This window comes from Dermacentor silvarum, chromosome 5, assembly GCF_013339745.2.
Source record: "Dermacentor silvarum isolate Dsil-2018 chromosome 5, BIME_Dsil_1.4, whole genome shotgun sequence".
In the NCBI taxonomy this organism is placed as follows: domain Eukaryota; kingdom Metazoa; phylum Arthropoda; class Arachnida; order Ixodida; family Ixodidae; genus Dermacentor; species Dermacentor silvarum.
Window position 1 is genome coordinate 167,242,976 of NC_051158.1, and position 12,391 is coordinate 167,255,366.

The 12,391-nt window shown below is 47.3% G+C and overlaps 1 protein-coding gene across 1 annotated transcript in view; it reads left to right on the forward strand.

The window, feature by feature from the left end:
- The window catches only part of LOC119453871 (zinc finger protein 675-like), a 2,199,134-nt gene that overhangs the window by 102,927 nt on the left and 2,083,816 nt on the right, over positions 1 to 12,391 (forward strand). The window lies entirely within an intron of this gene.

Here is a 12,391-nt window from a genome sequence, read left to right on the forward strand (position 1 = left end):
CGCCCCGTTTTGGGGCAGCCTGTAAATCTACTAACTCGACTCAGACAAGAATTTTCGACTGTCTCACCATGTTTGCAACCCATTAAAAGTGAGTGCCCCATGGGGTACCAACCACACTTATCTTCTTCAACGAACGCAACAGATCTGCACGTATCTCTACCTGTATGTGAGACATGTCGTTCCTTTAATTGTTTCATTATAGTCGTTATGATAGTGCACCGGATAACTGAACGCAGCCGTTTGTAATATACAAGCTGCAGAGTTGAGCGGTCATACATTTGGGAACGGCATTACATTTACACATGAAATATAGGATAAGCGTAACATGTTTTTATCGGAAATCAGACTCGAGAATAATTTATGTTGTTTACACCCCCAGAAGTAAGCCGAAGAACGCAGCCACATACTTTTTCTTTTTTTAATATGAGCAAATTCTTGGGTTTTACGTGGCAAAACCACGATATGATTATGAGGCACCCGGTTTAGTTTTTGCCACCTGGGGTTCTTTAACGCGCACCTAAATAGAAGTACACGAGACTTTTTCCATTTCGTTCCCATCGAATTCCGCGACCTGGACTGAACCGCGAGCTCCAGAATTAGCAGCGCAACGCCGTATCCACAATATAGGCACTAATATTAGGCTACCGCGCAGGCCTGCTTTCTTTCTTTCTTTTTTTTTTTTTTTGAAATATCAACTGGAAAAAAATTCCACGTACGGCTTACGGCCAAAGATTAGCATATAGAATGGCTAACTAAAACCGTTTTCGGCGCTCGAGGTCCGACTGCAATAAATGACCCCGTACCATTTACTCCGAACTTCTGTTACGCGAGAAAGGCGGAAACCTGAATGGAATGTTGCACTGCAGTTTACTCTTTTTTTTTTAATCTATACCAATGCTTCCCGTAAATCTAAGTACAAGGCGCCGGATGGGGCAGGTATGCTTTACTTGTTTGAAGCGGCAAGCAGAAAGGTTACATATATGTTGCTTCGTCTGCGTTTCGCAAGACCTACTGATAGAAAACTATATGCGCAACAATACACACGAGAGATACATGTTGCTTGAAGAAAGAGAAAAATATTTTTTCTCCAAAGGGAACCGTACAATAACATAGTAGAATGAAAGCCGACACTGCGGCCGCAATGCACGCGCAACCACGCATTAAAAAATATAAAAAATATATAAAAGGAAAGGAATTTATTCTTAACGCATAAATACATGTCATATGCAATTATGAACCACATTTGATCGGTCTGAACGCAAATACCACCGCGCGAAGTAGTACGAATGACCCCGCCGAGCAGTATCGCCAGCAGTTTCCAACGGCGCGACCTTGATGCGGCCCAATCCACTTCGACCGCAGCGCCGCCCCAGTATTTTTCCACGTCGGGCGCCTCACTGCAAAGCATGCGCCGCCCCAGCCGCTCGTCCCACTCGACCATATTCTAGTACACTCTAGCTGCACCGTATGCTGCACTCCGGCGGCCACACCGTATGCTGCAGCCGCCGGTGTAGAACTCCCCCCGGTGCCTCGGGGGGGGACAGTGCCGGGGGGACAACTATGACGTATTTTCGGTTTCCGCTAGCAAACGTATGGCCTTTGAGATCCGTATTTGCTATCTAAAGATGGTGTCTATGACGCGTTGTGGCCCTAAAACTGGTTTTGACCCATAGATGTTCCGTATAAAGTCCAAGACTCCAAGGGCGATAACGCAGTCGCCGCGCGCCGTATGCTGTATGTGCGAGTGAAAACGTGCGAGGGGAGCCGACGACCGCGTCTAAATCTTCCGCGCGCACGAAAGAATAGTAGGGAAGAAGCGCGCCTACTTCCGTTGCGCTCGAGGCACCGGCGAGGGAGCGAGGGGGGGTGTAGCGGGCGGCGTTGTACTGTACTCTCTGGCTTCAACTGCGTACTGCGCGGCGATCTTGAAAGCTATCTGCGTTGGGGCAGAGTCTACTCAGTGTAGGTGCGTCGGCGGCTCGTAGCTTTGTGGGTGCTGTGTGTTCTCGGCGCTCAGTTTGCGTTGAAGCGATAGACAACAGCACGAAGGTCACTTCGCTCGATTCTACAGCTCCGCTTCCACACGCCGCCAGCGTTTGACAGCGCATGTCCGCGCTCATCCAGTGGGATGTGTCACAGCGTCTGCCAGCACGTCGGCAGCATCAACTGGAAAAGGAGAGTACCGGCTTGACTGGCTAGGCCAGCTGCAGCAAGCGGCAGGATCAGGTTTGAATGAAGGGAGGGGGAAAGGTCACGCCCGCGGCGGCAAGATCGCCGGGTCGAGGGATGCAGGCCCGCCTCGCACACGCTCGCACACATGCACACGTGCGCTCGCTTCGCATTCTGTCGCGGCGGAGAAGGTGCTTCCGGTTGCTGCTCGCGCAAAAATAAAATTCGGGGCGAAATCTTTAGGTTGTCGGCGGGGGAAATTCGTTATATCGAGGGGGTCTCCCTCTGCCGCTTCGTTACGTAGAGCTCTCAAATACACGTGCTTCTATGGAGTAACGGCGGGGAAGCGAAAAACTTCGTTATATCCAGGAATTCGTTATATGGAGGTTCGTTATAAGCAGGTTTAACTGTATATGTTTACATTATGAACTGTAGATAGTGTTCTTTCATCGTTTTTCTTTAAGTTTGTTATTTGCATTCTATTCATTGAAATAAAAGTTCTAGTGACTTGCTTGTTGACCATTTATAACTGCTGTCCTACAGGGGTTTGGCGGCTAGAACACAGCGCTGATCTGTACTTGGTCACATAACAAATTAAAGGATGCAGAAAATTAGAAGTTTGGGCCAACATGTGATGTTGCACAGTTGCCCCTAACACCCTTTTTTATGGTAGAGCACTTTTTTATTCCCAAAGGCTTCCTCCTTATTTTAATATTTTACTTCTTGCGAAGTCAATTTTTCCACTAGGCATTCAGCCTTTAGCTGCTCCAAAAGCCTATTTCCCTGCTCTAAGATGCCCTTTTGGCTGTCCCAAAACGGCTTCAGCCAATCACATCACTGGCTTTCTGAAAAGCCCTTTGTATGTGAGCAAACTCCTCATTTGTTCCTCATGCTCCATTTGTGCTTTTAGTAAACAATGCTTCACAACGTGCAATGTAATGACAGGAACTTGCCAGTGTTAACTCTAGGACGTGCACATTGTTTTATGCATAATTTTATAATAGCTGTTCATTTTTCTAAAACTATTCAAAACGTATTCTACCTTTGACTTGATTCGCTTCGTGTACTATTGGGTTCAATTCAGTCTGGAAAATTACTTTTACACACCTCTAGTTTTCATCTATATCGAGCAACAATGTACCTGCATGCAATAAATGAACACACGACACTTTTTTGCTTTTTAGCAAGTTCCCCACCTAAGGATTACCTCCACATCCACTCAGCTGTTCTGGTGCCACTTACAGTTTCAGACTTTTTCACGTGAAGAGGCACCTGCACCAACACAATCTCAAGTGACTATTTCAGCGCAGGCTCTTCTTTCAGAGCTTCTTTGTAACTTATGAACTCAAGGAACACTTGTCTATCGACTTAGTTAAGCCATGTAAGTGTCCATGTACTAAGTAAAATCTGAACTGGGAATATGCATACGTGTGAAGTATGCTGCATGGCATTCTGTTACACTAACGTTACCGCATCCTCAGATGTGTTGAGCGGCCTAGGTAATTCATAGCATGTTCCAGCATAATCTGTCGAGTTGTTTCATTGTGTTTTCAAATCGCAAGGAAACAGTTTTAGAACACTGATACGATGTGACACTGACAACACCACGATACCACAGTCAAGTATGGACCCAACTAGCGGCACCCGCGCCATCCTTGGCCTCGATCTGGAAAAGGCATTCGACAATTAATGTATCACATGCAGCAATCCTGAACCGTATTAACAAGCTCAACATGGGCGAGCGCAGCTATAACTACATCAGAGACTTCCTGTCGTGCCGCACAGTCACCCTCGCGGTCGACAGCATGACATCCCACGAACATGCACTAGGAAGCGCCGGCACTCCTCAAGGGTCGGTCATATCCCCGCTCCTTTTCAACCTCGTGATGCTGGGTCTCCCGGCCTGCCTTGACGAGATTGACGGCCTCCATCACTCCTTGTATGCAGACGACATCACCCTGTGGGTCGACAAGGGCAGTGACGGTCAGATAGAAGGCACCTTACAAGCAGCGGTCTCTGCAATAGAAACCTACCTCCAAGACACGGGTCTCCGACTACCTCCACTCAAATCGGAGCTGCTCCTCTACCGCCTGCGCCGCCGGCCCAAGCCTACCGGCGAATCACACCAATGGGAGGAAATACTCCTCTATACGCAAGACGGCTCCTGTATTCCCCGAGTCCCGAAGATACGCATCCTTGGCATGCATATAGCAGCCAACGGGTCAAACGCAGAAGCTATCCGCAAGGTTGAAGGCAAGGTTACAGCGGCTACCCGCCTGATCAAACGCATTACAAACAAGCACACGGGCGTGAAGGAGGACAGCGTCATACGCCTCATACACTCCTTCGCAATCAGTCACATTACTTATGTGGCTGCCTTCCACAACTGGAATGTCACCGAAAGGGAGAAACTGAACACCCTTATACGCAACTTACAAGATCGCCCTTGGCCTACCGGAGTCCACGAGCACTTCTCGTCTGCTACAGCTGGGGGTATACAACACGCTTGAAGAAATCGTGGATGCGCAAAGAGCCTGGCAACTCGAACGCATGTCCCTGACAGCCACGGGTCGGTACATCCTGCAGAAACTCGGCTTCAATTACCATGTCCAACACGGTCAGAAACAGGCCATTCCACCCGACATCAGCGACACGCTGATCGTCGCCCCTATCCCTCGAAACATGCACCCCGAACATAACGGGGGCCGACGCCAGGCCCGTGCCAAGGCACTGCTGGGCTCCTTAGGTGGGAAGACGACTGCGGGCTTCGTAGACGCGGCAGAGTACACACAAGAACAGCGGTTCACGGCGGTAGTCGTAGACGTTAACTCCCGGCTTAATCACGCGTGTAGTGTCAGCACGGAATGCCCAGATACAGCGGAAGAGGTTGCGCTTGCGCTTACCGACCCCTTCTGCGAGGTAGTTCTTAGCGACTCACGATCCGCAGTTCGTAACTACGCGCGGGGGCGCATTGCCTCCGAAGCTCTTCAGATCCTAAGGAAACTGTCTACAGCACTCGATAGCACCGCGATCATGTGGTTCCCAGCGCACGTCGCCACCCCCACCGACGAGGGCCCCCCTAACTTGAATGAGGTGGCACACCGCTCTGCACGAGAACTGACTCGCCGCGCAGAGTCTGAGACACCCTCTTCGAGCTCGGACCTCCTGGTGCAAAACACGCGGGAACGCTTAGTAAGCTATAATGATATCACCAAGCACTACCAGTTAGGCAGGAGGATATTGCCCCCACCTCACCCCAAACTGAAACGTTGCCAGGCAGTCGTCTGGCGACAACTGCAGACACACCTTCCCCAGTCCGGTGCGATTGCAGCACATTTTCCCCACTCAATACCCGAGTGCTATTTGCAAGTTATGTCAGGCAACTAGAGCGACATTCTCACACATGTTGTGGGAGTGTCCTGTTATAGCAGCGCAAATGGCAGTAGCTCCGGAGGCTCTTGCGTCGAAGTGGGCCGCCGCTCTGCGCAGCTCCAACCTCAAGACACAAGAGTGGGCAGTCCAGCGGGCCCGGGAGGCGGCGACGAGGCAAGGCCTTGAAGTCCCCTCATGGGAGACGTGAGCCCGGGTCATTAAACTTCGCCAGATTTGAATAAAGTTGTTTCCATCCATCAAGTATGGTACCAGTTATGTAGATACCTATTGTGGAAATGTGTTATGGATTAACAAGTTGCTTTATTAGGTTAAGACACAGCTGAGGCCAGCTGTGTTGAAGGTTGCAGATATATTTTTGGTAATCAGTTTACAGCACATATTTCGGTGGCCATGGCCACGTGATATTTCTTGATGTAACGGCTCAACAAAGTTACAAGTACTTGTTTATTCACTATGCTTACACAAGACTCCTGTGCACAGTAAAATACTCATTAGTGATAAATTGTGAATGTTCAACGTCTCACTAGGACATCTTGTTCTCCAAGTAGAGTGAACATATTTGTGTGTGAAAAGATGTTTACATGTGCACAAGAAAAGCTAATTGCATATTGTCTTTCTGAGTTGTTAATGTCCAGAATTGTTGGGAAGTTCTGTGTGGCTAAGTAGAACCAATATGGTGGATGCCTTGTTTAGTTGTAGCTAAGCTATATTTATGAGACGTTTAGAACACAAGCGCTGTAAATGCACTCATGAATGAACCTACTCATTTGTGTTCTTTTAATCTTCTTATTGTGCCGTGAATGATTCTTTCCTGTACAATAATTTGAAAGCAAGAAGACATTACCAATCTTGCCCTATGTTCACATCATTTTTGCCACGTGCATGCTCTCGTGACAATAAGTAACACATTGGAGCCCTGATATATCACTGCAAGTTCACTGGGGTTTGTGCTAGCCTATGGACATTTCCTAAATGGAACGGTGCACAGTTACACATGACAGGGGTTCTCAAACATTGGCCTTGGGGATCCAGCTTTTCCATAGTGCTGCAGAACCCCTCCCTTCCTTTTTCCACAAATCTGCTTACACACAGACTTATCATACGAGCTCGTCAGGGGCGTAGCCAGGGGGGGGGGGGGGGTTCGAACCCCCCCCCCCCCCCCTTACCCACTCTTTGTTCTCGTCGCTTCGCGCTGACATAATTCATGAAACCGGTGCTACTATCACAATTTCATTCCTGGGCGCTTCCGTTTGGGTTGGCAATTTACAGCGAATCATGTCTGCATATGGAAAAAACTGTCACGGTGTTTGTCAAGGCTTTGACACTCAGTGAAGTTTTGGGCGAGAATGTGGCGGCCGCATTCTGAAGCAACAATTGCGGCAGCCGCATTTTAGATGATGGCGAAAACGCTCGAGGCCCGTTTACTTAGATTTAGGTGCATGTTAAAGACCCCAGGTGGTCGAAATCTCCGGTATACATTTCCGCCGCTTCCCTTCAGGGGCCGGTTAGGCCGCGCTCGCGCAGGATCTTAGGCTACGTTCACACTTGGTCTCGAAGCTGTCGGAAGCGGCAAAATCTTGCAAAAATCCGCCCGCCTAGGCGGCAAAACAGGCAGAAAAACAGGCTGCGAGCCAAATCGGTCTCGGGCCGATTTTTTCGTCATGGCGAAGCGGAAACGCGGCGGAAAGTCGTTCAGCTTCACTGAAAGCTACACTAGCATGTAAACAACCGGTCGTAAAATTGAACATGGCACCAAAAGTGTAGGCTGCAATGCTAATCGACGCGATCAAGAACCAGCCCTTGCTCTACGACAAGAGTGGCTATAAAAGGTACTGTCAGCAATACTCGCGATAGTATTCAACGTCGCGCGACCGGAGGTGTGGCAACGAAGCCTTGGCGTGACCCAACTTCTCGCGCTTTTGCAAAGCCAGGCGAACCCACCACCGCCGTTTCCGAGGTGTCCGCGTCTTCCGTTTATTCATTGTCCATTTCTAGAAAACAAGTAGGTAGAAGTATAAAAGCCATTTCTTCTTCCACTTCCACGGCAGACAATAGTTAGGCAGATTCCTCGTTGGCGCTCCATAATTCTCCTCGCACGTATACGGTATGTTGCAGAAGTCGCGGGGTGCTTTTCTCGTCGCGACGATAGATTGGGAGCGTAGGTCTCACGTAGGACGCGCAGGCTTTGGCGAGCCCCAACACAAGGGCCAGCCCGGGTTTTAGCTGTGGTGTTCCCGCTGCCCCTTTGGTGTCCTGGAGGCGCCGACAATACGAAATGATGAAATGTTATTACAACTTGTAAATAAAAGCTATTAAAGAAATATTATCACGCCTAGGCACCAACCTGTGACTCAGCGCTACCGCGCCCGTGTGAGGAGAATCACGGAACGCCAACGAGGAATTGACCGAAGGTCGCAGATGACACGCGAAGTTCCGTAAAATGATCACTTTTGATGACGGTATGTGGGTCAAAGAATAAACATACCGCTCGAAATAATGCGACAATGAGCGCCACCACGCCGACAAAGGTACGCAGACGAGATGGATCTGGACGAAAACGGCAGCGGCGGCCGCGGCGATAGCAAAACAACTGTGAACAACTTGTACAGGCGCGGAAAAAATTTTCCGGCCGCTCTGGCCTTTCCGCCCGCTTGCCGCTTCCCAAGTGTGAACGTAGGCTTAGTCTGCGCGAGAAACGTCTCTTTTTGCGATTTCGCCCCTACGGAAGGCTGGTAATTACTGTTGTGTTGTTGAATCCCAAACCAGCAATTACGGAAGGCTGCATGGTAGTTGCTGTTTTGTTGTGGAATCCCAAACCAGCAATGTCCACACGAAGGGGTTGATGACAGCAGTGAAATTCCACCGACTCACAACAGAATGCACGAAAGAGACAGCCGACAAGCATGAATTACTGCTGTGCACGTGCATATTCACGCGTATAGCCGTCCTTGACTTGTGAAACGCACTTCGCCCCGACGAGGACGACGCCATCTACGCTTAACGGAAATTAACAATTAATGATGTCTTCTCCGATCGCACGGGTCGTCTCAATGATGCGTTTTCGAAGACTGGTCCATTCAGTGGCGCGATGAGAGACAAAACGCCCACTGTACCTGTCGTACTTACTGTATTTACTGAGCTTACTTTACTTTTTACTTAATTTCTTCACAAGCACACGCGTACACGAGGGGGGGGGGGGGGGGGGCGGTCCCATGTCTTTGATATACATGTATAGAGTCTGCTTAAACTACCGATATTTATTAGTGGTCACGTGACGTAGAGGAAAGCAGAAGCTTGCCCCCCCCCCCCGAAAAACATTTCTGGCTACGCCCCTGGAGCTCGTTAATACTTACAGAGAATGGAAAGGACTCAAAGGGGGTTAGAGGGAGCCTTACTGCACACTCAATGCTGTGAGCACTGAGAGGCCAGCATGTCTGTGGAGGAGGGTGGGGGGTGTGGGGAGGTGGAGGCTCAGCATTGCCGCCGCATCTGGGTTTGGCCTCCGTGATTTACAGTTCAGTGTTACCTTTACTCTCGAGGGCCGTTTCTTTTGATGAGGTACTTATGATAATACATGGACAAGCATTCTTTTTCCTCACTGCGTAATGCGCTGCGCATGCCGACCACATGGCTGTCACTCTAGGCGCAGCGCGCCATTAACGGCATGCTCACGCAAACGGAAGTGTCGGATGCACAAAAGCCTATAGTATTTTTTTCTTGCAAAGAAATGTCACAAGTCACTCGTGTTCCGGAATGGTCTTCGATGTATCAATTTCAATGCCAAGCCGCCCATGTCACTTGGCATGTACTAGTGCGCCTCGCACGGAACAAAAGGCTTGTTTTTTATTCTCTTGGGTTGCCACGCGTTCTAACGTGAGTGTGAAGCTAAATTTTATTTTTATTTATCCATACTGTTAGCATACATGCCAAAACAGGAGTTGCTGTGTTGGGCACAAACACAGGTGTTATCAAAGTGCATAAAAATAGTTCTCATTTACGAAATACTAAAGCAAGGAATTTTTTTTTAATCCAGAAACAAACAAACAAAATGCTTTCGTGCAATATACATATTAGCATAACTCAGCCGAACACAAGCAAGAAAGTCAATTGGACATATCAACTGCTATTTCAACATGTGAAGTGGCATTACATACAATATGCTCCGTACAGTCAAGTTTTCAAGTTTGCGGCTGCTCTGGCGCCATCTGCCGCAGCGACGCGACAGTATTGGGAAGGTGGCTCCGCAGCTCGGCCAGCTCAATGTGTATTCTTTCCTGCGCGCTGCACTTCGTCTCGGCCACGGTTGAAGCCGTTTTACTTTGTTCACCAGCCTCCCTTATTTTTTTGGATATGTCTTGCGATGGTGCATTGGAATGCGCTTCATCGGCAGGCGTCAAAATTGACGGCGGTGAAAAAAAAAGGCAAGTGGAACCGGCAATACTGCTGCGTAAAGAACTGTCACCACAAAGGCCAGCCCGGGATAAAGTTATACAGGTTTCCTGGCAAGTCTTATGAAATCGAACGGCGAAAGAAATAGATCACAGCTGTGAGGAGAGTAAAGTGAGCTTGTTTCATAATTGTGAGAAGGGTTTGTTTTGTAAATCGTGCTACACATGCGCGTTTCACAGCTCGTTGTGCGACGCCAGAGGCCATGGCCAGCTGCTGAATATTTAAACGAAATTTATCACGACTGTGCTGATTTCATGACTGCTTGACCTCGCCTTAGCATTCGGTATGATCCGCATTGCACTAGCATGTGCGATGAGCAATATTTTATGCCAAGGAAGCCTATTTTGTGCTGGCCAAGCGCTAATTCATAGACGATCCTCGTTTCGGCCGCTGGCGCATGAGAGGCGCGGTTTCACATGGTGCGATTTTTCTTCTCACTTACATTTGCGATATAGCATTGCAAAAGCAAAGAGCGTATGCAAGCAAAGGAATTCGCAAGCGAAATCGTATCTTGTGAAAGGGGCCTAATGAGCCTCGATCATTGTACATGATGAAAACGAACATTTGCATCATGTAAATTAAGATCGCCTGGTTAATAAATATCGTTTTTCAGCGCAGCAGATGACACACAGTCCATAGGCGGAAAGTTTTCATTTTTTCGGGGGCGGGCTGGGGCCCGACCAGCTTTCCGAAATCTGCCCATATATATATATATATATATATATATATATATATACAGGGTGTTTCAGTGAACACTTTCAACATTTATTTAAGGTTGCCTGTGGCAGATAGCACAATTCTAGTTCATGAGCTGGTCTACTCGAAGAGGCGGACATTACTTGCACAAGAAATTGAAATGCATAATCGAATAATTACCAGAAATTCACTAATTAAGTTTTTAGCTAATTACCTGATGGCCCATATTGAAATTTACAAGTTGTAGCCGTGGAGTTCGCAAGGCGGATCCATTTAGAACGAATTCTCGGGATGGCACCAGTTTCGAAATATCAATTCCCGAACTTTGCGGAGAAATGCATTGGCGTTCCAGTTAAGTTTGTGCTTCAATGCATAAAGCGACGTTTTCTTAAGAACTGAACTGGAACGCCAATGCATTTCTCCGCAAAGTTCGGGAATTGATATCTCTAAACTGGTGTCATCCCGAGAATTCTTTCCAAGTGGATCCGCCTTGCGAACTCCACGGCTACAATTTGTAAATTTCAATATGGGCCATCAGGTAATTAGTTAGAAACTTAATTAGTGAATTTCTGGTAATTATTCGATTATGCATTTCAATTTCTTGTGTAAGTAATGTCCGCCTCTTCGAGTAGACCAGCTCATTAACTAGAATTGTGCTATCTGCCACAGGCAACCTTTACGAATTTTTGAAAGTGTTCGCTGAAACACCCTGTATATATATATATACATGGTGTTTCAGCGAAAACTTTCTGAAATTCTTAAAGGTTGCCTCTGGCAGATAGCACAATTCTAGTACATGAGCTGGTCTACTCAAAGAGGCGGACATTACTTGCACAAGAAATTGAAATGCATAATTAATTCACATAAATTTGCTAATTAAGTTTTTAACTAATTACCTGATGACCCATATGGCAATTTACAAATTGTAGCCGTGGAGTTCGCAAGACAGATCCACTCGGAACGAATTCTCCGGATGACACCAGTTTCGAGATATTAATTCCCTAACTTTGCAGAGAAATGCATTGGCGTTCCAGTTAGGTTCTTAACAAAACGTCGCTTTTTGCAATGAATCACAAAATTAACTGGAACGCCAATGCATTTCTCCGCAATGTTCGGGAATTAATATCTAGAAACTGGTGTCATCCGGAGAATGAATTCCAAGTGGATCCGTCTTGCGAACTCCACGGCTACAATTTGTAAATTGCAATATGGGCCATCAGGTAATTAGTTAAAAAACTAATTAGTAATGTTCAAATTAGTCGATTATGCATTCCAATTTTTTGTGCAAGTAATGTCCGCCTCTTCGAGTAGACCAGCTCATTAGCTAGAATTGGGCTATCTACCACATGCAACCTTAAATAAATTTTGAAAGTGTTCGCTGAAACACCCAGGCCTGTATATATATATATATATATATATATATATATATATATATATATATATATATATATACCCTCTGCTAACAATTTTCTATTCCTCACTTTATGGCGAAAGCGATTATATCGACACCTCAGGCAAATTGTCGCAGTTGTCGTCGCCGTTATGTTCCGCATTAAATCCAAAAGCCATATGCATGAGCGACCCATACCCTGTGGGTGCGGGAAAAAGCACGTAAAAGTGAGCCGAAAAGGATGGTGGCTTGATGGGCATTATTTCCCACGCACTCAATATTCGGGTTAGTTGT